The sequence below is a fragment of the Lontra canadensis genome, unplaced genomic scaffold, assembly GCF_010015895.1.
Source record: "Lontra canadensis isolate GAN:19392208 unplaced genomic scaffold, GSC_riverotter_1.0 scaffold70, whole genome shotgun sequence".
NCBI lineage: Eukaryota > Metazoa > Chordata > Mammalia > Carnivora > Mustelidae > Lontra > Lontra canadensis.
In genome coordinates, this window is record NW_022631064.1 from 4,130,750 (window position 1) to 4,157,118 (window position 26,369).

A 26,369-nucleotide genomic window follows, 5' to 3' on the forward strand; every position below is an offset into this window, starting at 1 on the left:
CTGATGGGTTATGGCATCCGTTCAGAGTGATTGTTGCCTAGCCTTACCAGTATTAAAAGTTTTAATATCATTCCTTTAAGTAGGTATACCAGTTTGGGGTCATGTACCCTTCTCTCTTCACTGGTCATTAGTCTGTTGACCACTGCTTTTGGAGATTTGGGGCAAGGAAGTGAAATGATTAGAATCTTGTGCTCTCTCAAATAAGTCTTTAAAAAATATATACAGAGGAGAAAGGGAAAGTAAATATATTGAGGAGAATATAGGCATAATATTTAAATAATTTTACTAATGTGAATAGTACAGACACTGTGCAGTAAGAACAGATCCCCAGACATTGGCCTGTGTTCCATACCAGCCTAGTACGCATGAGCTGAATGTTAGCTTTGGGGGGTCGAAATAAATAAGTAAATATATATATTTTGAGGGTCTCAAGGATTTGTTAGCTACAATTAGCGTCCACTTTATGCACCCCCCGGCCCATTTTTGAACCATTTATCTTTGTCTTTTTGAGTTATGAATTCTGTACTCAGAGGAGGAATTAGGAAATAATCTCCCGTCAGTGTTGATATGTAACCCTCATTTGCCACAAATGGGAATTTAATTCTCATTTTGTCAGTGCAGTGAAATGACACTGAGAACACCTTCCATTTGGGTAGATCAGTCAAGGGATTTAGAAGGCACTTGTATGCTCACAATGGACAATTTTCAATGTAGTCATTTTTCTCTACTTTCCAAAATGATCTCAGAACATCTTCTCATTCACCATCATTTAATCTCTTGAACATTAGCTTGCTCTCACCTTCCATGAGGTTGCCGATGTTTCCTGGTAGACAAAACACACTTCACTTTGATCAGCATGACTGAACACCTTTCATAGCCACCTACCTTTATCTGAACCAAAATGGAATGTGTGACAAAGGAAAGAAAAGTTGCTTTCAGAAGGGAAAATGAAAAGAGAGAGTCCCCTGGAGTAGTATGAGGAACAGAAGAAATCCGTGAGCTCTGAACAGGGGATTTCAGTCAGTTCAGGAGAAGGAGGATATTTGGGAGTAAAACCAGGCAATCAGACAAGAGCGGAAGGAAGGACACTTTAAGGTGAGGGCCTTTGGTATCTGAAGCACAAGGGAAAGATAATGTTAAATTACTGGAATAGCACGGATGGAAACAAAGAACAAAGGAGGTACCCATGAAGACCAGGAACAAGAGGGAATGGAGCTAATGACCTTTTCTTTGAATCGCCATCACAGACTGATGATGTGTGTTCTCTCTCTCTCTCCTCCCCACTTCCATTGTTAAAGAGGCAGGAATGATGTAGCTGGAAGACAGCTTGACTCTTACTGTCATTACAACTAAAGTGCTTTGTGTGAGAGGTTGTCACTTTCTGTTAGGAGGGATTTTATCAGATGTTAGGTGAGTTTTTTTTTCTTACTTTTCTCCACATTTAGTCTTTTTTGACTCATTGTGTTAATCATCTTGCTAAATATGAAGCATAAGATTTGGTATTGGTTCCCACTCTACACCAGTTTGCCCTTAAAGGCAAAATTCAATTCAAACTTGGAGAAGGTAGAGAAGACATAGGTTTGGTTTCCTCTGTCAGTGTAAAAGTTGAAGGCAGAAATCTCAAAAGACTGCTCCTGAGCCATTTTAGATGGATAACTTTATTAATTCCTATAATAAAGCCCAATTTAATTTACATCGGCATGTTATGTTTAAAGTGGCATGAATAACTTTTTTTCTTTGACTGATGAATGGAGAGGGTTTGGAGTTATAAGAAAATAAATAATGCGGGTGAAGAAATCCTGGGTTAGCTTGGAGATAGCAGGAGGATTTCTGAGAGAGTGGGAGTGGAAAAGCAATCCATAGACTTGCCGATGGACGCTCATTAAATGTTAATAGGAACTGCATGTGATGAAAGGCAGGCGATTCTGAATTTATCTTGTAACTGTATGTCTACAGCTGGAGGTATGCAAATGAAATCAAGGAAAGGCAGTAAAGATATTATTTGTTAGGAAATAGAAGCAGGATTCAGTTTGCTTAACCTCCCTTGAAGAGAACACTACCCGTGTTTGTGAACTGGAAAGCACAGGAGTGAGTGGCCTTCCACGTCAGTGGCAGATGGAAGATGTCGTTAGAAAAGTAGTCCTATGTCTGCATGAATTCCCAAGAAGGTTGAGAGCCCCTGATGTGGTAGGTATGTAAAACCATGTAGCCGACATGAAGGCCTGTTGCCCTTTTGTAACCTCCTTGAATCACTGAAGCAAGCTGTCCCTGCTGGAGGGAACGTGTCACTGGGTTCCGTGTCTTGACAGGGAGCTGCACCTGTGACACCTGAAACCTTCCTAAATGCCCCTGTTCAGTCCTGGGCCGTTGGAGCGCAGGCGCTGGATCGGAGCATTTATTCATAGCAGATTAATAATATAAGTAAGTCTCTGTGAGGCCTCACTTAGGAAGCTCTTAGAGGATTAATAAAATATTTACCAAATAACCTATATGATGGCTTCATTTTTGAGATATTTAGCTCTAATCACATCATAAATCTTCATTCAAAGTGGCTTCTCTCTTCTGTGAAAGAAGTTCCATACTTATGGAAAAGCAGAAAGGATTCCTGCCATACTTTTATTAAAAACAAAACAGAGCCTGGTTTCTTTGCACGTGCATGTTCTCTTTCTTGCACATACACACACACATGTGCACACAGAGCCAACACCCAACAAATCAATAAACAAGAGTAAAATGATCATTTTTAAAAAGACTTCTCATTGAATTCAGTGACTGGCATGCACATGTAAAACATTCCAAAGATTCATCCTTTTGTTCCAAGAATCTTATCTCTGCATGTTTTACGCAGGTTCTATAACCGAAAAGATCTTAAGCTGATGATAGTTTTTCCAGTAATTAGACTACTGATAGAATTTTTAAAAATTTTAACCTTTGCCTTTAAAAGTCTCCTGTGTCACTTATTGTTTGTTTACTATTTTATATGTGGTATCAGTGGATCATACTCTACAGTCGGATTTCTAGAAGCAAGCTCAAGATTTCAGCTGGTTCTTGGGTGTATGCTAAAGCTACAGCTGTTTATATGAACAGCCATTTACTGAGTGCCTGCCATGTGCCTAGAAATTCAGCAAGAGCTTTTATGAGTGTTTATACTTCATTTAATTCAGTCCTAACAATAACAAATACTCCTGAGAATATCCCTAAAAGTCAGGTATTACTGTCCTTGTCCATAGCTGGGAAACTGAGGCTCAAAGTGGTCATAGAGCTAGTAAGTAGACGATTTGGTGTTGGAGAGCACAGGTGTGTGACTTCACACCCCATACTGTATTTTATTTTGTTTTGATTTCATTTCATTTGATTTGATTTTCCATTCCATTCTGCCTCCCCTTACTTCCACAAAGTGGGTATTTTAGGATTGTTAGAACAGAGCTTATCCTTTGTTCCCTGATAGTCAATGGTCTTTTATACTCTTTTGCTGAATTTTCTTTCAGTTGTATGCTATTGCTCCTATTATTTTTTTTTATGCTTTTTAACTATGATTTCTATGATATAACTTGGAGTTGGCCTCTTGATACATGTTATCAAATTTAATAAAATATTTATTAGACGATTAAAAATTTTTGCCAGAAATCCATATTGAAACATTCTTTAAGGCTAAAAAATATTTGGCAACAGTCTGGTATATATATAATGGAAATATTTTTACCCCATTTCCTTTTATTTTCCTTCTCAAAGCCCTTGCAGAAAAGGATAATGGAACAGGCAGCTGTGGCCATAGGAAGTCTGTGCAGTCTGTGGTTTATACATATATGTGTGTGTGTGTGTGTGTGTGTGTACAAACACACACACACACACATATATATGAAAAATGTATGCCAAAATTATATGTGTTTGCCACAATTTTTTCTTTTTATTTGTTGCTGGTACAGAAGCTCCAACTTTCCACTGTCTTATTTGTGATTAATTGGGATGTCTTTGTTCTCTCCAATGCACGATCTAAAAACCAGCCTCTGTCTTCACTGAATGTCAGTGCAGCTGCTGTTTGCATGCTGTTTTCTTTGTTGCTATGTGTGTGGGTGCCTCAGGCCCAGGTCCTGAGTCCCCCTTCTCCTACCGTGCACTGCCTGTGTTTCTGTGGAGAATGGTAATGTTCTTGGATCAGGGACTTTTACAAATAGGTGTGTTCTTCCTTGTTGGCTTGGAGTGATCAAAGACCACCATGTTTCATTTTGCCCAGAGCCTCGAATCCCCACCCCCTCCATTTTCAGTAAAATCTATTGCAGAGAGCTTTACCCTAAAGCCACAGAAAACAAATCCAACACCTGTGGCCTGAGAGCATTGCTTATAAAGGCCTGGAAACTCCCAGAACATTGTTTATGAAGCACACTCATAGTTGGGACTCACAGGAGTTTCTGTGTCTCTTGTTTCCTTTCTAGCTACTTGTGAGCATCAGACCCTTTTGTAGAGAGAGGGAGGAAGGTCATGTTATAGAACATGCTCATGCATGTCAGGACAAATGCTAATTCACGACACTGAATTCTGACTAATATCCCGAGGGAAAGAAGAAATACACACATATGGGTGTACTTTGGCTTTCATTTAACTCTCTAATTTCTTTCTTTTTTTTTTTTTAACTTAAATAAGGACTTCTGTCTTCATTAGTGGTGTTATTCACAGAGACCGTAGAATTTCTGCACTTGCCTTGCCCGTGTGAAGTGGAAGGAATGTGTTTTCTTTTGCCATATCCTTATTCAGCAGGGGTGCTCTTACTGTAAAGCCAGGAAGCTAAACAGGACAGTCCGTGTAATTTCTCCTTATTTCCCCTCACTCTGGACCTGAGCTGAAATGCAGTTTGTATCCTTCACGTGCACACTCAGTGGTGGAGTAATTAAGTGAGGTGATGCATGTGAAGCACTTTTTCCCTTAGTGGTTGGCACATAGTGAGTGCTTAAGTGAACAGTAGGTGTTACTTTTCACTGGACCCAAAGTCACATTGCTCCTCTGTCTTTAATGCCGATTTATGATCGCCTTTTCGTTAGATCTGAAGGTTAGTTTCTACCTTGCTGAGAGCATCAGGAAATGTTGACTTTAAAATAAGAGTTTTATTTTTTTGTACTTTTGCATATAATTGGTGGATTGCGTTGAAAACAAAATGCTATATTGATTTCTTTTTCCTGAATTATTTTATGTTTCTAGCTGATTGTTATAAATAAGTTGGATGTCATATTCATAGACTTTTTAAGAACTAATGAGCCAGTTACAGACAACAGTGAAGACTTTTTATCCTATTTATCAAAACTAAGAGATATGTAAGCATCCCCATATTGATTTTTGTTATTAAGAAGTGAATGTTGAGGGGCACATGGGTGGCTCAGTTTGTTAAGCCTCTGCCTTCGGCTCAGGTCATGATCCCAAGGTCCTGGGATCAAGCCCTGCATCAGGCTCCCTGCCGGGCGGGGAGCCTGCTTCTCCCTCTCCCTCTGCTGCTCCCCCTGCTTGTGTTCCCTCTCTCGCTGTCACTCTCTCTGTCAAATAAATAAAATCTTAAAAAAAAAAAAAAGAAGTGAATGTTGAAAGGACCACAAAAGCTGCTTTTTTCTGCCTCTACTGGATCAGAGGCCTCTTTGGGGGAAACCATTAGTTGCATTTTCTAATAAATGACATTTGAAATACTAAATACTTATTTTCATGGGTGGCCTCAAAAGCATATGAAGCTAGCATTGTCCCTTGGCTTCGATGAGCCTTAATCTCATGTATCTATTGTTATGCAATTTATAATGGGAGGTATTTTACCCCATTAGGTACAGACTGAGTTTTCAGTAATGTTTTTTGACTCTACCTAACTTGACATCATAGAGGGCACTAATAAATCACACCTTCCTGTGCTCAGGTAAAGACAGACATCTCTCTGTCTCCCACCTGCCCTCCCATTCCTGGATCAAATATCAGAGCTGAGCTTGTGGCCATCTAGAACCACAAATTACAGAATCTGCTTTTGTGTGGGATAATGGTAGGGGTATGGATTTGGAACACTGATGGGTGGGTGTGCAGAAAGGTGTTAACACAGCAGGCCTGAGGTGGCCTAAAAGGCTAGCTTATGAAGTTGGCTGTTGACTGGCATCAAGGAATTTGGATTTGGGGAATGTTCCACCATTCCCTAACTGATGAGTGGCTCATTGTTCTAAACTGTGTTTATAGAAATACTCTAGTTTGTGCCGACCACTTGCTTTACTTCTAGGAGTCTGGAATTTGGGTGCATGCTAGGCAGAGAGTACCCATGATGAGCCCCCAATGAAAACCATGGGCAGATTCTCTATTGAGCTTCCATTATGGACAACACTTCACGCGTACTGTCACAAGAGAAATTGAGTACATCCTACGTGGTTCCTTGGAGAAAGAACTCTTGGAAGGATGCTCTTGGTTTCTTCTGGACTTTGCCCCTTGCTTCTTTTCCCTTTGCTGAATTTGCTTTTGATTTTCCTTTCTGTATTAAATCTTAGCTGTGAGGATAACTGTATGCTGAGTCCTGTGGGTCTCACTGATCTGGAGCTGGTCTTAGGGACCCTCAACACAATAGTTAAAATCTAACTTCTGTAAGATTCCACATAGAAAGAAAGGGCAGAAAGTCTGACGTGCCTGGAAATTTGCCTTCTGGATCCCCCATTCTGTATCATTTTCTTCCTAAGCACTACTTCACTTTGATGATGAGTTCAGTTAATATGTTTAGAATTTAATGTAATTGGATGGGCAGTTCTGCAACCTTCAGGTATCAATGTGAATTCATTCCTTGTTCTTTACTCTTATCGGAACTGGATTGTAAAGGTCAGAGAGATTTAACAAGATGTGTTTTCTTTCTCTCACTCTTAAACACACACACGCATTTTCCGGAACCATTACCTGGTATTCTAATAATTGGAAATCAGTGCCAACTAGAATTCTCCTCGATAGATACAATGTCAATTGACTCTCATTTGGGAATGTTTTATGAGTTAGGAAGATAAAATGACAAAAACTGCCTTACATTGGAGGGGTTTTGTGGGGTTTTTGGTGTTAATACCTTATTTCACTTTTTGGATGCTTATAGTGAGTAATGCCTTTCCATACTACACAACAGAGAAGTTTCCAGAGTTTTTAATGTCTGTTTCCACTTGAAAGGACTCCACTTCCTTCCTTATTGGGAAAAGAAAGAGAAACAGTAGTGCTGCAGAGAAGTATCACCCAAGAGAGCATCTGGGGAGAAAGTACGAGACAGAATACTAGATTCAGGAGTGACTACACGGGCCATCATTGACTCATCTGCTGCTATTGGCCCAATAGTATTCTCATCTGTTTGTAAGAGCTTACGTACACTTTGCCTTTTTGGTCTGGTAGGATAACCTTCATGCTTTACTTCAGAGACACTTGAACATAGAGCAAATAGAGCATGTAAATTTATAGACAATGTCTATTTTAGACTTGATGAAAATAGATACCAGAAGAAAAGACAGTGGATGGTAAAAATTTTGTCTCCTGCCTTGGTAGCAAATTCCATAAAAAGTGAAAAATGAGATGTTGTTTATATTCTTTCCATTAATGAAATTTTTATTTTTTTATTAAAATGACATAGTTCCTTGATAGTTTTTATTTAACATTACCTTTCCTTCCTCACATAAACATAGTAAATAAAAAAGTCTTCCTGATTATTTAGAAAGTCAACAAGTAGTTGATTTTCTTCAAAGGTGGCTTGAACTGTTTTTATTGTATAGAGTTTCATTGAGACCAGCCCTTCACTAATTATAAAAATACGTTTTTAAGACAAGTCATTCATTTTATACTCTGTGGAACTCTTACAGCCACTATTTATAAATAACAAATGATAATACGTTGAAAAGTAAAATAAGTGAAAGCCTTTTATATTTATAACCTCGACTGGTTGAAAGGTCTTCTGTAATATTTCTTTTTCAGTACATTTCATAGTCATTCAGCAACATCCGTTTTCTGTGCTTTTTTTCCCCTCCCCATTCTGTGTATTTTATTTTTTGTACACAATCAGGGCCCCATATTAAAAATTCAATAGATATATTCAAAATCGACGACTCTGTCTCTACTTTCCTATACCTATGCATTTATTTTTTCCTCTGCCCGTTCACTTTACCAAACCTGTCAAAGAGATTTCTCTACTCCTCCTCCTTCTCCCTGGTCTGCTAATACACCTCCTGCTCTGGCCACGACTCAGCTACTTATTGTTTAAACTAAATTATTTCAAATGTTCTGATATTCAGTGTTAATACTGAGCAACTCATTGTGTTGGCCACAAGTAGAAATTGTTTCTAAGCTGTCAGATTTTAAGTGTACTATATTCAGATCCCAAATCTGCATTTTTGAGTTCCCTAATAACTTCGTTCCTCTTCCCTAAATTTCTTTTTCCTCCTAGCTTGTTTTCCTCTGACAGCCACTCTTTTTCTATACTATCACTGACTTCTGCATTTTAGAAACTTTAAGTTTCTGCACCTACACCTGTAAACAGTTCTGCAATAAAATGAACTTGGAAGCATAGGCCCAGCCCAGATCTTAAAAAATTCAGAGAAAAATGAATTTTCATATACATCAGAAATATTCATATTTTTATTTTTAAATACATAATAAAAGCTTTTTATATCTACATTTGCATATGTGACTGTTGAACCAGACATTGGACAACCTATGTTTTGGACTGGCTGTGTTTTGAAAAACTCTAGTAAGCATCTGTCTACGGAAGATAGTTGGGTTTATACAGGAATGACAAGTGGTCATTTGTCAACAGAAATGAAGTAGGTATAAAGACAGCGTAACTTCTTAAAAATGTGTGAGGTTCCATCCTAGCTGCTATTGGTTTAAGTATGAGTGTTCTGGGGCCTTTCTACAAGCATACCTCAAGAGATACTATGGGTTTCATTCTAGACCATTGCAACAAAGTGAAGCAAATGGATTTTTTGGTTTTTCAGTGCGCATAAATGTTACATTCACACTGTAGTCTCTTAAATGTGTGACAGTATTACATCTTTAAAAAACACTGTACATACCTTAATTTAAAAATACTCTATTGCTAAAAAAAAAAAAAAAATGCTCACCACCATCTGGACTTTTGGCAAATTGCAGTCTTTTTGCCTCAATGTTGATGGCTGCTGACTGATTAGGGTGGTGGCTGTTGATGATTGGGTGGCTGTGGCAGTTTCTTAAAGAAAGACAGCAGTGAAATTTGCTGCATGAATTAACTCTTCCTTTCCTGAGAGATTTCTCTGTAGCATGTGATGCCATTTGACAGCACTTTACCCACACTGGAACTTCTTCCAAAATTGGAGTCAATCTGCTCAAACCCTGCTGATACTTAATCAACTAGGTTATGTAATATTCCAAATCTTTTGTTATCATTTCAACAGTCTTCACAGCATCTTTACCTGGAGTAGATTCCATCTCAAGAAACCACTTTTCTTTGCTCATCCATGAGAAGTTACTTCCTCCCCTGAACTTTAAACCCATCTAAGTGGTTTCATCCATGAGGGTTGGTATCAACTTCTTCCAAACTACTATTATGTTGGTATTTTAACTTCTTTCCATGAATCATGAATATCCTTAATGGTATCTAGAATGCCAAATCCTTCCCAGAAGTTTTTAACTTACTTTCCCAGATCTATCAGAAGAATCACTATCTATGGTAGCTATAGCCTTATTATTTCTTAAATAATAAGACTTGATCAAATTACTTTTTGATCCATGGGCTACAGAACAGATGTTGTGTTAGCAGGCATGAAAACATTAATCTCATTGTAGATCTCGATCAGAGCTCTTGGGTGACAGGGTACATTGTCAATGAGCAGTAATATTTTGAGAGGATTTTTTTTTTCTCTGAATTTTCAGTAGGTCCCAATAGTAGGCTTAAAATATTCGGCAAACCATGTTGTAAACAGATGTACTGTCATCAAGGCTTTGTTGTTCCATTTATATAGTATAGGCAAAGTAAATTTAGCATGATTCTTAAAGGCGCTAGGATTTTCTGAGTGGTATATGAACATTGGCTTCAACTTAAAGTCATCAGCTACATTAGCCCCTAAAAAGAAAGTCAGCCTTTGAGGCTTTGAAGCCAGGCATTGACTTCTCCTCTCCAGTTATAAAAGTCCTAATGGCATCTTCTTCCAACATAAGGCTGTTTTGTCTACATTGAAAACCTGTTGTTTAGCATAACCACCTTCACTAATTACTTAGCCAGGTATTCTGGAGAACTTGCGGCAGCTTCTACATCAGCACTTGCTGCTTCTCTTTGCACTTACATGTCAAGGAGATGCCTTCTCTCCTTAAACCTCATCAACTAGCCTCTCCTAACTTCAGGTTTTCTTCTGCAGCTCCCTCACCTCTCTCAGCCTTCATAGAATTAGAGAGAGTTAAGGCCTTAATCTGGATTAGGCTTTGGCATTAGGGAATGTTGTGGTTGGTTTGATCTTCTATCTGGACCACTTAAACTTTCTTCATATCAACATAAGGCTGTTTTGCTTCCTTATCATTTGTGGGTTCGCTGGAGTAGCACTTTTAATTTCCTTCAAGAACTTCTCCTCTGCCTTCACAACTTGGCTAACTGTTTGGCACAAAAGGCCTAGCTTCCAGCCTATCTCGGCTTTCAACATGCCTTCCTCGCTAAATTTAATCGTTTCTAGCTTTTGATTTAAAGTGAGAGACGTGTGACTCTTCCTTTAACTTAAACACTTAGAGGCCATTGTAGGGTTATTATTGGCCTCATTTCAATATTATCGTGTCTTGGGGAATAGGGAGGCCAGAGGAGAAGGAGAGAGATGGGGAACATCTGGTCGGTGGAACAGTCAGAACATGCACAACATTTGTCAATTAAGTTTGCCATGTTGTATGGGTGTGGTTTGTAGTACCCCAAAACAATGACAATAGTAACATCAATGATAATTGATCACAGATCTCCATTACAAATACAGTAATAATGAAGAAGTTTGAAATGTGAAAATTACCAAAATGTGACACAGACTTGAAGTGAGGAGTGCTGTTGGGAAAATAGCACTGATAGACATGCTCGACACAGCGTTACCATAGACCTTCAATTTGTAAAAATGCAGTATCTGCAAAGTACAGTAAAATGAGATCTGCCTGTACTCAGGGGTCTGGTTATACTGTGAGAGGTTATCCCAGATTTCATGTGACCTATATAAAATGGAATACAGTTAAAGAAAGAGAATCCCACAAAAAAACAGGTGAAGATTCTGAGTAGATCACAGGATTTACGATCGGAGTGATATTTGAGACGTGGGTCTTCGACGACAATGGGGCCCCAGAAAATTGATGAAAGCATTCCAAGTGGAAAGGACAGTGTAAGCAAAAATGAGGTGTTTCAAGAAAGTATAGTGCCTTCACTGAAAGGTAAGTTGTCACATTCCGCTCTAAGGCGAGAGTGTGTATAAGAGAAGTGAGACTTAGAAGCTACATCTGGGCAGTTCATGAATGTCACATGAAGAATTTATACTTAAATCATTTAGCAAGTCTAGTTTGGAGGTAAAGGTTGTAATGTGATCAAGACGTATACTTTAGGAAAAGCATCCCGGCCTCAAAATGTGAGTACAGAGAAGGGAGGAGTGGGTAGATGAATAGGAAACGATTACAGTAATCCACTTAGGAAGGAATGTGGGCCATCACTAAGCTTGTGAGGATAAGGTATGTGACTAGAGAGCTGAGTTAACCAAGGAATTGGTCAAAGGAACTTATCTTTTCACACCTGGATTTGATAGAGAATAGTGGGAAAAGGGAAAGCAGGAGAGGCCACAGTGATGTGGCTTGGGTGGAGATGAATGGATAGGATTGCCTTCTGTGCAAGGCATTACTATACAGTTGTAGACTCAGAATCCTGGCATAAATCCTGGCTCCAAATGTTACTAGCTTTATGACCTCAGGCAAATTACCCAACTTTGATGCACCTCAATTTTCCCACCTATAAAGTGGGCTTGATAATAATACCTCAAACCTCATTTAAGTATAGGTGAACATAATACATATATATTACTTAGAGTCTTTCTTGGCTCAGTGCAAAGTATAGGCATTATTATTTTGTTTAATTCTCAGATGTCTTGCTGAGCTATTTTCATCCTCTTTAATATATGAGGAAACCAAGGCACGGAGACTGTGTTATTTAAAGCAATCCTTTCGCTTGAAAATAACATTTCAGTAAAAAATAGGCCTCTGTGCCTTTGTGTGTTTCGGATTTTGTTTTGGTTGTTTTCAGAATTCAAATAATTTTTTGAACAAGTGGCTAGTTACTTTGGTCTCTAGGTGGAATCCCTAAAGAAATCCTCAGAGTTGAAGTTTTCCTCCTAGAAAGGGATGGAGCAAATGCAAGCCACAAATGAGAAATCACAGATTGATGGGAAGACCAGATGAGGATTTAGGAGTTGATAGGGATAGAATTATTTGCATAAGCTAAAGTGAAGGAGGAAATATATACATACACACGTATTTATATTCATAGTGGTTTATTTTCCCTGTGTCCAATATTAAGCTGATTTAATTAATTTGTTCGCTCCATATACAGAACACCAACCAAATGAAAGACAGTTGCATTTTCCTTTCTAGTTCTTTGTACAATAGGATTTAATTTTGATCCAGAAAATGTCCAACATAAATAAATGCAGTGTCATTGCCAAAAGCATTTTCCAAGAACAATAGATCATTATCTGATATTTGCCAAAAAAAACCACCACCACCACCAACAACAACAAAACCTGGTGAGGACCAAATTTTAAATATATATATTTTGCTAAAACCATTATTCTCAACTTTTTCTCACCTCCAGCCCGCTAATAATGCAGCTGTTTCCCCTGCATGAGTGGTCTTAGGGTAAGACTCCATGTCTCTGTTGGACACCTGCTCTATGGTTAGGTGGGGAATTCAATTCAAGGAACAGTGTTACTCAGGGGGGCTGGTGTGAAGAGAGTGCCAGTTGATGGGAATCTACTCATCTTCTGAGAATGTTCTGTTTCCTGAGTATTTGCCAGGAGAAAAAGATGGTATTGGGAGAAAAGTACTAGACTGGGTCAGGGGAGCCGAGTGGTTTATCCCAAGTCAGCCACAGATTTTAGCTTCCTGATTTTGGGTTAGATACTTTTTTAAATTGTCTCATCTGTACAGTAATAAAGGTAGCACTAGATGACGTCTAAATTTCTTCCCAACTCCTATATTCACAGTATTAATGAATTAATTCACTACTGATTGACCTGGACAGTGGGAATATAAAGTGCAGTGATCCTGTGGTAAAGAGACCTACATGACAGAGAGGCGTGAGCAAGTCAGTGAAGGAGCAGGTTATTCTTGCTGGGAATGGGCAGCAGGAAAAAGACGGTGGCATTGGAAATGTTTCATAGAGAGCTACGTTTAAGTTGGGTCTTGAAAGACGAGAATGACAGCGGCAGAATGGAGAGCAGTTCAGAATCAGGCATGATTTGTTTATACTCAGGGTCCTTTATGGCAAGTTGGTCTTTGTAGCTGGAGCTCTAGAGGTCTTGGCAGGAGATGATGTTGGAAAGGTAGGTTGGGCTTATATTGAAGGGACTTCAAATGCCAAGTATGGGAGTTTATTAGTTATCCTGTGCACGGTAGGGAACCAGGGCAAGTTTGGTAGGAGGGGGAGTGAGATAGTCCTAGTCTCAGTCTTCAGAAATCTGAAGAGAATGCAGGAAGAGTGGTGACTGGGGAGACTTGTTATTTGTTCCCTTAATGACTGTCTTTGTCAGTTAACTTATACCCAGGTACCACTTGGCATTTGTATTGGTCCTTCAGGATCATGTCCCTTTCTATAACCAGCACTGTAACTTCACAAACTCAAGAAAATACTGTTTGTCCTCCTTTACTTTGAGGTGACACCAAGAGCTTATCTCCCCTAAATGCATATTGTCTTCCCCCCCATGCCCAGCCATTTTGGCAATGCCATTAGCAAGGTTTAAAAAAAGGAGGGGACCAACAAAACCCAATATTAAAAGGAAAAGAAAGTTGAAGGCTTAAGAATTCACTTTCCTCAGTTCTGTCTCCACAGATCGCCTAAACAGTTAAAAATGAAAGTCGGGGAAAATGTTAACCCCTTAGTGGTTGGCACAGTGATGTCAGTCTGAACTGGGATCTCTTCGGTTTAACACACTAAAAAGGAAAGAACATTGTATAGCGCTTTCATTTTTGCCTGCAGCACTTGTTGGTTGAAGCTGTGTTGATTGAATTCGGGGCAGGCGGCTAAAATCAGTCTTTGGGGCTTGAAGCGAGCCCTAGGGATTATGCTTAGAATCCGTGAGGCCTGTCAACTCTGGCTTTCATGTTTTCCTTTCTTTTGGCTGCAGCTTTTTCTTCCAGCACGCTCAGCAAGCACACCAAGAGGTACAGTGCATGCGTGTGTGCGTGCGTGCGTGCGTGCGTGCTTCCACCGGATAGCTTTATCATCAGTGCCGTGAGCCCTCCCTTGCAAACTCACAGCTGTCACAGGGGGTTTTGATGCAAACTTTCTCCACGCCCAAGTCCCTGAGAATTGAAAGCCATCCTGCAGAGAGATTGGTGTGGCCCAGTGACTTCTGCTTGCCAGTTACCAGCCAGCCACCTTGGCTTCATTTAAATGGAGACATTTTGAATGTTTCCTGTTTCAAAATGCTTTAGTGGACTCACTAAATGGCAGGCATCTCAGGAGGCCAGATGTTTCTGCCTGTTCTCACACAAATGTTTATTTACCCAATAATCTGCAGAATCATAGATTTCCAGATTATTTGCAATTGACTCAGTCTTTTTTTTTTTTTTAAGATGCTCGTATTGTTCGATGTTCCCTGTAAACTCTATCAGCAGATGGTAGTCACCCTGATAGAGCAATGGACTAAACTAATTTCATTGATTTAAACATTGTTAAACAATTTCAAATGCAGCTTTGGAAACAGTGTTCTGAACCTGTTTAACAATGTTTAAAAATGCATCAGTGAAATTGGCTTAGCCTATGGCCTTTATTACATTATGTGTTCTCAATTACATGGATTCTGTGTTTTATGTGTGGACTGCTTCTAAGTAACCTAAATAAATAGTAAATAAATAATGATCCCAGCTGAAGAGTGTGGCTTATCCCTAACCCACTGAATTGTTTTAGAATTGGTAAATCTTGAGAAATACTTCAAGAATGCCCTACCAGCTATGAAATCCTAGGAAGTGCCTTCAGGAGGCTGAGCTGGTGTTGGTAGCCCAGTATGCACCCTCCCCCCACCCATGGCTCTTCCTCTTCCACTCAACCTTCAGTGCCATTGTTGTGATACCACGACTGAATTCCACACCATCCACCTTGAAATATAACCTAAAACATTAAATATGTTTTTACTAATTGTGATCTGCTAAAATCACAATTGAAGTTCTCTGTCGAAGCATTTTTTTAAAAAATTTCAGAAACAGTATTTAAGTGATGACATGCAGTAATTTGTTCATTCTTCTGTCAGTATAATTTACAAGGCAGTGGCAGATAAACATAGCAATACAAGATTCATTTACAGTGACACAATGGCAGATACACAGAGCAGAACCCTGCCTATGAGATAAAGTGGACTGAGTGACTTATGCAGTAATTAGGGGATAATTGTCATTAACCTCACAAACAGTAGTTTACCCATATTGTTTAAAAGGCTCCAGGATGCGTAATGACAAGGTAATCTGTCAAAGCGCTAGGGGGAAATATTAATAAGATTTGTGCAAGCCTGGATAGAAAATATGCAGAAAGCGGCCACATTAAGCTAATTGGTGGATGAATATACACTTGTAAAAGTGCTTCTAATGGCACGTTTGCTGCTCTCCAAATGACTACCGTTAATGTGGAGAAGTGGGCTGCTTAGAAAGTCAGGACTGCTGGGACAAGAGGGTATTAAGGCATGCAGACGCCGTTATTACCTTGCTTTATAATGCATGCTTCCTCCTCTTAGGCTCCTTTATTTTGAATTTCTGAGTTTTTTGTTATAGTAACATATATTGATTATTAACTCTGATTATTCTGTTTTTGATCTGTATTTGTTCAGGCAGCCACCAGCACCAGATCACCTCGACTTTGTGGCCAAATAAAATGTATAATCTACTTTGATAGCTGCTTATAAATATACAGAAACTGTTAATGCATACGTGGATTTATAATTACACATACACGTGTGGGGAGGTGCCTTTTATAGGAACACATTTAATCTGAGCAATCAAAGGAAAGTATATCCATCAACAGCCTTGTGTATGTGTTACAAGTAATAATGTGTTGTTCCCTGATGAATGCTAAAGCAGGAAATTAATCTTTGTGTTCTACTGCATTCTTATACCCACAGAAGAACAAAGTTAAATCTCCCAATACATCTTTCTGTTCAATCACACACTCTGTCCTCCATGTGTTTTGTGGAATACTCAATCCTTGTTGTTTTATGGAATACTGCTTAGTGAGTGTTCTGTCCCTTTCCACCCCTGCTCCCTCATATCCTAATGAATATGTTAAAGTTCCTTACGGCTGTTCAGTCATCTCCAGTTGTGGAGTAATTCAAAGTATAAGATGTGAAATAAAATCAACCTTTCAAGCTTTGGAAGCTCTGAGCTCATACCGGTATTGGATTATCTTGGTTGCACAGATAAAATGGCAAAGCTCAGAGCTTGTGGCCCTGAATCTGTCCAAGGTTTTGGCCCTTCCCTGATGTGTAAAATCACTTCCATTATGAAAAAAAATTTTTGCCCCCATGTTTTTGCTATTTTTCAGACATTATAGGAAAGCACATGAGGAAATGCCAGGGTCTCTACCATTTATATTTAGGTATGTAAAGCCCCAGCACAGACCCCCTAGATATATATGGAGGCTTTCTACAAACCCAGTGGCAGAACTTCGGTTATAGAAAGAGAAGTAAATGAGAAAATGCCATCCTCAAAGCAAAAATGTTAGAAAGGGCTTTGGTAAGTTTTGTTTATTGCAAAGCATGCAGATTTATAGCTGTCCTAGGACTAGAGCTTTATCGTATGTCTGCAGGGAGAAGAAAACAAGACCACATTCAGGGATCATCCTTCTCCTTCCTCCTGTTTCTGGTGTCATCTCTGAAGATTTCAGACTGCTCCTTTGCTGTCCTCAATGATAAAATGACTTACCTCTAGCATCTCAGGGGTGATCATCCTCAAGTGAATAACTTGTGTATATCTAAAGGGTTTATTTGGAGGGAGGGTCTTATATGCAGATACTGCTCTTTCTTAGAACTGCAGAGATTGCTGGGAGACCACAGATTGTTACTTATAGCTTTATGGGGGTACAGCATTTATTTTGGAATCATTGATTCTCAGGTTGCAGAATTCTCACAAATCCTAACTGATGGGATTTCGAGGGGTTCCCATGGCCTCTTAGGGACTTTTTGAGCAGTTTCCCTAGTTTTCAGGCAAAGTTTCTACTTGAACTGATCATTGAATTGACTAGGGGTAAAAATTAACCCAGAAAAATGAGTACCTCTAATTATGTCACTGATAAGCATCCCCAGATAGAAGCATCAAGGGAAGCATCTAGAACATATATATTCTAAAAATAATTTGTCAAAAGTTGGTTAAAAGAAAAAATATTAAACTAGAGTTCAAAATAATTTTAATTAAAATTATTTATGTGTCCAGATTCTTGGCATAGATAGTGGAGTCATGGAATTTGAGAGCCAAATAATGGAATTGTGGGGTAGCAAGGCTTAGAAAGTTTAGTAAGACTTCCTTATACAGGAGAATGCTGAAGCTGAATATTGGTGATCTAACAGCCAACGCAGCCGGTCGTTGGCAAAAGCAAGACTAGAATTTAGGTGTCATTCACTCACATTCCTGATTTCCCTCTAAGGTTGACTATGTGTAATAAGTCATGTTAAACGAATCAAAAATCGGAAACTTTAATATACACATTCTGATTTCACCTACAGGTACGGAGTTTGATATTCACTGGTAATTTTATGTTGGAGTTTGGTATGCTAGGAGTATCAGCTGGGTTTAAGATTCTCTTATTTTGAAACTTAAATGGTATCCTATTACCTATATACCTATCCTATATAGGTATACCTATAATAATGGTATCCTAAGATACCATTATTAAAAATTAAAATATATCATGTCTTTAGAAGTTTCTCAAGTTTGATTTACAATGAAGCTAGGTAATTTGAAAAATACTTCTTGAATCTTTGAAGTGCAATTCTAGACATTACAGAAAGTAATTTACTCCTCTGATTTTTTTTTTTTTTTTGATATGGCAAAGCAAGGCACCTGCTTTATTTATTTGCAAACAGATACCCATAGAGGAAATGCGGATGGCTTGTTTTAAGCTAGACAAGCTAAAATTCCTGGGTACAAAGAAGAAATCCTGACAGGCCTTTAATAGAGCTTAGCTGGAGCTTCTATGATTAAATATGTTGTAACCCCGGAGTGATCTATCATAATCACAGTTTTTAAAATAAAAACGCTATACAGACTGTTACTAAGGGGGAAAAAAGTGATAGTCTTCTGTGAATTATATATTCTTATCTGACCCATAAAGAGGAACATTTTGTAGCGAAGTAAATTTTTTATCAAAAGTCAAACAATATGTTTTAAAATTATAAGAACCATTTAAAACCAGTGCCCTGGCATTTTGATAATGTTATTTTGGTTAGAGAGGTGATCAGTTTGGGAGGATGTATTGTTCAACTTTTCAATAATTTTTTTCTCTTAAAAGATATCTTTTTCAGTGAAAAATATTTTCAAATGTGGATCAGAAAAAGGGTAGAGATTGATATATTGAAAAATGTCAACACTAGTACCTAAAATTACAGAAAATTACCATGTTGCTTTTTTTTTTTCTGCTGCCAACTCCAATCAAGGGTCATGCTCATCAAACTTCCAGTTCCATCCAAGGAGAGGCATTCCTTGACTTTGTCCTTTTTTTTTTTTTTTTTTTTTTTTTTGCAATTAATTCGATATGCCTCATTTCACTGTACCACCATTCTCCATAATCCAGCATTTTTGAATGTTATAATACTGATTTATAATGAGTTTCATGTACAATAAGAAGAGTAAGCCGGGGCACCTGGGTGGCTCAGTGGATTAAAGCCTCTGCCTTTGGCTCAGGTCATGATCTCAGGGTCCTGGGATCGAGCCCTGCATCAGGCTCTCTGCTCAGCAGGGAGCCTGCTTCCTCCTCTCTCTCTCTCTCTCTCTCTCTGCCTGCCTCTCTGCCTACTTGTGATCTGTCGAGTAAATAAATAAAATCTTAAAAAAAAAAAGAGTAAATCAAAAATGGTAGTCATATCTCCATATAAATGTGCATATTTTGGTATATGTAAACTTGTATAATAAGTAACTCTTTTAAAGTCAGTCCCCATGTGCAGACAGTATTATGGAGAGGAAACTTCAGTGTTGGCATGTCTGCTAAGAAGGACCAATAAGGTTTTCCTTTTGACAGAAAATTCTGTAATGCAGAGTTTTCTGAGAGCTCTAGCATTCTAACCAATGGTGGATATTCTTGTAGCATTCATTTCCCCTTGTGGGGGAAAGAAGGAATCAGAAAGATATCTCAAGTCAAGGTTTTTATAATCTGGACATACTGAATTGATCACCAGCTTCTGTAATCACAACAAGCTAAAATATACCTAGCTCTAATGTTTGCATGCTCATTTCATGCCAATGATGGTCTTGTCGTGGATTGATGAGGAAAGCATATTTGTTTTCCAAAGGGAATGTTCATGTGGATAAACATTAACCAATAAAGTACAGTCTTGATTGTTATTAGTTGGAAGTTTTTATTTTCTGTGTATGCCAGCCCCTGTTGATTCTTTCTCATGGGACACCTCTGTCCTAGAGGGGAGCAAAGGAAGCAAGGATGTGACTGGTCAGCTTTGTATTTTAAAGATAAAGTGATGCTCTTGAGAAATTCTGCAAAATACCTATTTCCAAATCGTAGAAGTTGAGTAGGGTTTTCATTACACAAAACAAATGTTGATTTTTTTTTTTTAAAAATCAGGTCTAATTTGAACCATTTGATACAATCCTGGTGTAAATGAGTATGTTTCATTCTGCCTACAGATATTACAATTGTTTCAGCTGGCCTAGAATCTTTAGCCTAAACTAGTGGAAAAGCGTAATCTCATGAAAGAGCTTTGTGTGAATAAAAAATGGTATAATTTTGTTTACTTACACAACCAAACTTCTCCAATGTATATTGTACATGTTAATGGTGTATCTTTCTCAGTCAGTGCCCTCCAAGAAATAGCTGTTTAAATGTAAATTTGCTAAAACAAATAATCATGCCAAGTTCTTTTCCCACATAATTTCAAGAGTTTCTCAGAAATTATCACAACATTGCTTTAAAAATTTCCCTAAGTACTTCCCAGAATCTATTACTTTCAATAATTTTTTTCTTTTACCATTTTTACTCCTCTCCCCTTCTTGCCTGCTTCCATACACACACATGCAGGCACACAGACACACAAAACTTTGGCCCATGCACACCTAAGATTGCCAAGTCATATAAATTATAGAGCTGGATAAAATTTAACAAAAAGAGGGGGGGGGATTGGCTGTGATATAAGTGGAGAGTACCCAGACCAGTTAAACTTTTTAGCTGAAGAGAAAAGTTTTTAACAGTGGCTTGACTTCAGAAAGACAATTTAAATGGGAATATCGGCATGGTACCTGTGGACCTATCTGGGTTCTAAAACAGGTAACTAGTGGGAGAATGGGACAAAAGAGGACCGAAAGTTTCATGACTTCTATAATTTTTTTCTTGAACCACATGTAATATTCAAAGGCTTCCCTTCCACAGAGTATCTCCTTCAAACTCCTACTACTTCCAGTCCTCAGAGCCTGCCCTCTGCACCCATGAGTGGCACCCATGATCTTTCCATTCGCAGACCTCCTCTAGGAAGTTGATGGAGTGCCCCTGTTCATATCACCTGAGATAATGGTCTGAGCCCATCGCTTGCTCCTGAGGTGACCCAGCAGTTACATGATCTATTTCCTAATTTCTGGGTCACATCCTGACACATGTCCACCTAACCAGGTGTCCAGCACAAAGTCAGGGAGAGGCAAACTAAGGTGAATTAGCTTACAGTTCCTCATCAACACCATCGGAAGTGTTCGTGAAAGTACGTGCGCATAGTATATGTCTGCGGCCCATCAGTATTAGCTGTGTAGGGAAGCAGTCTCTGGTTTTTATGACTACATACTCTCTTAGTAAAAATGTATGAGCTTGTACCCTAATATATGTAAAGCCGTTTCTAAATTAGTAACATATTACTGTAAAGCCACATATAAAAATATTAGCAAAAATCATCTTATAGGTAAAAAAAAAGAAAAAGAAAACTTACGTTTACTCCCTATGTCACAGTGGATTGTGGTACATACCCTAGTGATGGGAGAGACGTGTGTGTTTGTTATTCTGGTCACAAAACAATGCAGGAAACAAGAAGTAAGATAGTCTCTAAAAAGGGGAATTTGTGAATGCTGAGTTCTGAGTGTGACTTCATGTGTTTGCCTGATTTAATGTTTTAGGTCAACTTCATTGAGGTATATTTTTGCATAAAATGAACTGTACCAATTTTAAGTGTATGTATCCATGTAAACATTGATACATGTCACGTATCCGTATCATCTAAACATCTGTATCGTGTCATGATATAGAACATTTCCGCCATCCCAGAAAGTTCCCCAGGGCTGTTTGCAGTCAACCCCTCTCTCCTCACCCCCTGGCATCTGCTGATCTCCCTTCTGTTTCTATAGTCTTACCCTTCCCAGAATTTCCATGATTGAAATGGTAATATGTAGTCTTTTGAGTCCAATTTCTTTGATTTTTAACAGTAATGCTGTTGAGCGTCCTCCATGTTTTTTCCTGTGTTTCACTAGCTTAGCGGTATTCTGTCACATAGGTCTCTCATTCTTTGTTTACCCTTAAGACTTAAACATCTAGAAAACCAGGTAAAATTTATGATCTATAACATTCTTTCATCAATTTTTAACTCTACAATTACTATTAAATTTTACCTGATTGAGTTCCAAGCTACATAGTCTTGAAATTTGGTAATTTCCTACCTAATACCCAGCCCTATTCTTCTTGCCTTGATATTTGAATTAATCATGAAGGATAAAAAGTAAAAAATTCCAATGGGAAACTGGTCCTGAAAATAAGTTGCCAAGATGGTTATGTTGGAATAATTTCTCAAGATAGCACACTTCAAATCTAGACATGAAATAAAAAAAGTACATCTCTAAACCTCTGATTTTGTTCCACGTGGTCAGCATTCTCTATAGCTCAGTATCATTTAAAGGATTTAAAATTATATCAGAGGAAATATTTTTAGCTAATAATTTTAGGAATTTTAAAAATATATGTCCTAAATTTGGCTTACAAGAAGTTCATGTAATAAGAATAGAAAATTAAACTATTCTCTGCCTTTTTTAGAATTAAACTATTTCTTAATGATTTGAAGAAGCCTAGAGCAAGTCCCAGATCTCTGCTGTGTTCACTGTTCTTCCCTCATTTACATGCATGGACAGAAAGGCATTGTTTTCTCTCTGTGCTGTGGCATTGTGGGGCCTGCCATGGACACACATAGGTTCCTCTTGAACAAAGGAGTCTGTGGGCTTGAGGTCACGTGACAATCTAATTATCCCAAAGTTTCTTATCTGGTCTTTCTTCCATCTCTTTACATCCTTTCCTTCTCTACTGTCCCTTTCCCTTAGGTAAGAGAAACCAACCAACCTTACTTTGATCTTAAAACTATGGGTCATATACTGTGTTTTAACGTGAAGAAAGGGCTTAAGTAAAACTATTGACAAATAGTTCTATACAGTTATAAGACCAGGACAATTGATTCTACTACAAAAAAATTTTTTTTAAAAAAGCACTCTGCAGAGCCATACAGAACCAGGTGCCAGATTTCTACTGCGTGATGATCACCAGTTTCAGCAAAATAATAAAACAAAGTCTTTTCATTTAAAATAGTTATATGCAAATATTTTATGTGTTTTATACTTTTTCTGAACCCAGTAAAACTGGTTTATAAGTTAGTATTATTTGGTCTTACTCATCTTTTAATTAATAGTATAGCTGGTTATTTCACAAGAAATCAACACTTATAATAATACCTTGCATTTCACTTACCTGGGTAAATCTTATTATCCTCATTTTGTAAATAACAATTCCCAATGTAAAAGTTTAAAGGTCACTGAACTCTGGTTATAAATGGGAAAGCCTTAAGGAGTTGACTCACTGACTATAAGATGGAATGGGAAGGACAAAAGTTGAGTCCTGTTACTCTGCTGTGATTTATTATTCCTGCACAAGACCCATGTCCCATTATGGGTTGGTCACCAGTCAGGACATTCATATTGGTCTACCAGACTGAATTATTGTTTTATTAATGTTTATTCTGTGATAAAGCCTAATTCTTTTTATAGCTCTTATTCACTCTGGTAAAGTTTATTTGACATGGCATGGGGGCCAAGATTTTAGATCTGTACTTCTCAGATTATCTGTGAGGAAGGACTAGTTCCCCACCCCTCAACTCCCCCCATCACTTTTGAGCCACTACTTAAGTTAAATAAAATAAAAAGAAATTCATTTAAAAAAATCATCATGCTTTTCATTGCTGCAGTAGTCATCACATTGTCTTGAAGTCTTCTAAATGATTACTCTCAATTATTTGCCAGACTGGTCCTTTTTAATAGCATATAGACCCCTTGTGGAAATTCTTGCTTTAACACAGGAGTCCCAAGCCACTGTTTTGAGAATCACTGCACCAGAGCATGCTTATCTCTGTCACTGAGATCTTCAGGAAGAAAGAACCCAGGCCTGCCTTTTTTTGGTGACTTCCAAGTCCCATTCAACCAGTTTATCCATGGCTGTGCTAAAACCGATAGCCATTCCTACCATTGAGCTTGCAGACCCATGATGTTATATAAGAACGTCAACTTGCTTCTTTCGGCAGTTGCTTTGTTCATGAGCATGATGATAGTAGATACCGTTGATCAAATACAAATTGTGGCTTCTTTGGAAAGAACTTCTGTGATGCTTCATATTGCCTGGATGCAGAGGGTGCCCTGTCAGGGGAACCCCAGTGTGAGTGGGCACTGTGGATGTTTGTCCTGTTCCCAAGCACATTTGTTTGCAAAGATGTTATGTTGTCCTTCTATGTAACTATAAATCGCTGTTTCTGTTATCACTATAAATGAAGCTTCTCTTTTATGATTCAGGCTACCAGCAAAGTTCTAAATCTTGCTTACCTGGACCTCTTCTACCAGAAGTAAGTGGTTTAACGTAACAGTTCCATTTTATCGGAGACAGCTACTCAGGACTAAAAGAGGTCTGAAAGGCAGTGGTTTTAGAAATAGCGGCAGGCGTTGCGGCAGGCCAGGAGAAAAGAGAAACCATATGGGACTGCTGTGTTCTGTTGGGGGAGACAAGATAGGAGGGTGATGGGAAGGAGATGCCTCAGGTGGGTTTGATCAGTTGCTATGGTTTCTAAGGGCTGTTTTAATACCAGCGGCCACCAGCTGTGTAAGTACATTCTTGACATGCAGACTCAGGTGCAGGCTACCTGGGAAGGAATGACTGTGCTGCTCAGGTCGCACCGTAGCCTGAGAAAGGATCCACAGTAAAAGCGTTCATAAAAGAACAATTAAGAGAGTGCATTTGATGGTAAAAGAAAAGTAGCGTAGAAGTGGACGTTACACTGCTCCAGAGACCAGCCTTGTGCAGGAGAAGTCCTACTCCTTATTGTCACAGACTCAATGTGCCCACTTGGGAAATGGCATTATGGACGACAGTCATTACTACACTCCATGAACTTAGAGTCGGAATTTCTGGATTCGAGTCTGAGACCCCAAGTTAGCATCTTGGCAACCTCAACCAGCCATCCCCCTTTCCTTCACCCTGGGCCCCTCATCTGTTACACATTTGCTGAGCTCTGGAAGCTATTACGAGGTTCAAATGAGATAATCTATACAAAATCACAATTTATTTCTCTATTTACCTACAACACCAACACTCCCCCTTGCTTTTCCCTATTCTTAAAAAGAAAAAAAGGATGTAAGGGAGACCGATTGCTTTGAGTGATACTTTTTAAAAACTGGCTGTTGCAGGACTCCAGAATCACCCAGAGTCCTCTTATGTACGTATCATTATGTAAGTATTCTGAGCAGATAGTGCATGAGGGTATTTGATCTGAGCTCGTGTTATCTACAACATGAAAGACAGACAATTTTCGCAGGAATGGACACCCACATGCACATGCCCAAGCATGTACTTTATGTAAAATGATAGAGTGCTGGAGTGGGTCTTATCAGGAATGGGACATTCTTTTTTGTAAAGCGGTTTAAATAAGTGATAAGTATCTCCTTACAGCCAAACTAGTGGTCGTGGTTCAGACCATACAATTGTGGTCCAGAGAGAATTTGATATCACAAAACTGAATAGAATGATCCATGAGATAGAATTTTTCATCACAAGAGTAGTATAATTTCCCTTATCCTGAATGACGCATTCCACGTTAACACAGCACAGTTGATGAAACTTAAGATTGGTACCATACCATTAACTGATCTAGAGACTTTATTCAGATTTCGCCAGTTTTCCCACTAAGGGTCTTTTTGTGGTCTGGTATCTCTAGAGTCTCACATTACATTTATTTGTCCCGTTTTCTTGGTCCCCTCTAATCTGTAACCATTCTCTGGTCCTTATTAAAAAATCTTTACTGATGTTTATACTTTGAAGAGTAATAGCAACTGTTTTGTAGAATGCCCTTTGATTTTGCTTTATCTGATGTTTTCTCATGATTTAGATTGAGGTTATACTTTTTTTTTTTTTTTACAAGAAAAGGATGACGTACACTTCTCAGTATATATCAGGAGGTACATGATGATACTTAAACGCTGGTGATGTTGACTTTGGTTACTTGGGTAAGGTGGTGTCTGCTGGGTTTCTCCATTTAACGTTATGGTTTTTCTCTTTGTAATTAATAAGTGTCTAATACTATTTTTTTAAGAAGATTATATGCTTCCTTAAATTGATAGGCAGGTTGAGACAAGTACAGGTTGTGGAAGTGTCCCGACCTGGTTAGGAAGAAGCTGTGCTCTAGAAAATGATGGAGTCATTATTTAAGCATTTGAATACATTTCTCCCAGCCCATGCTGAAGTGGATTGCCTGACATTACATTGCAGGATTTTTAAGTCCTACCTCCAGGCAAATCTCATAGTTACTAGCAAAAATGAAAGTGTGAAATGCTTTTTAATGTATATTTAACAACACATAGTCTGGTGATTACTGATGTGTATTCTCTGTGGACTCCCTTTGCTATCAGAGGAGGATGTTAAGAGAAAACATTTTTACACATTTATT

At 38.5% G+C, this 26,369-nt stretch overlaps 1 protein-coding gene across 16 annotated transcripts in view; it reads left to right on the forward strand.

Moving 5' to 3' along the window:
* The window catches only part of BNC2 (basonuclin 2), a 418,685-nt gene that overhangs the window by 373,021 nt on the left and 19,295 nt on the right, over positions 1–26,369 (forward strand). The gene's annotated exons all lie outside the window — the stretch shown is intronic.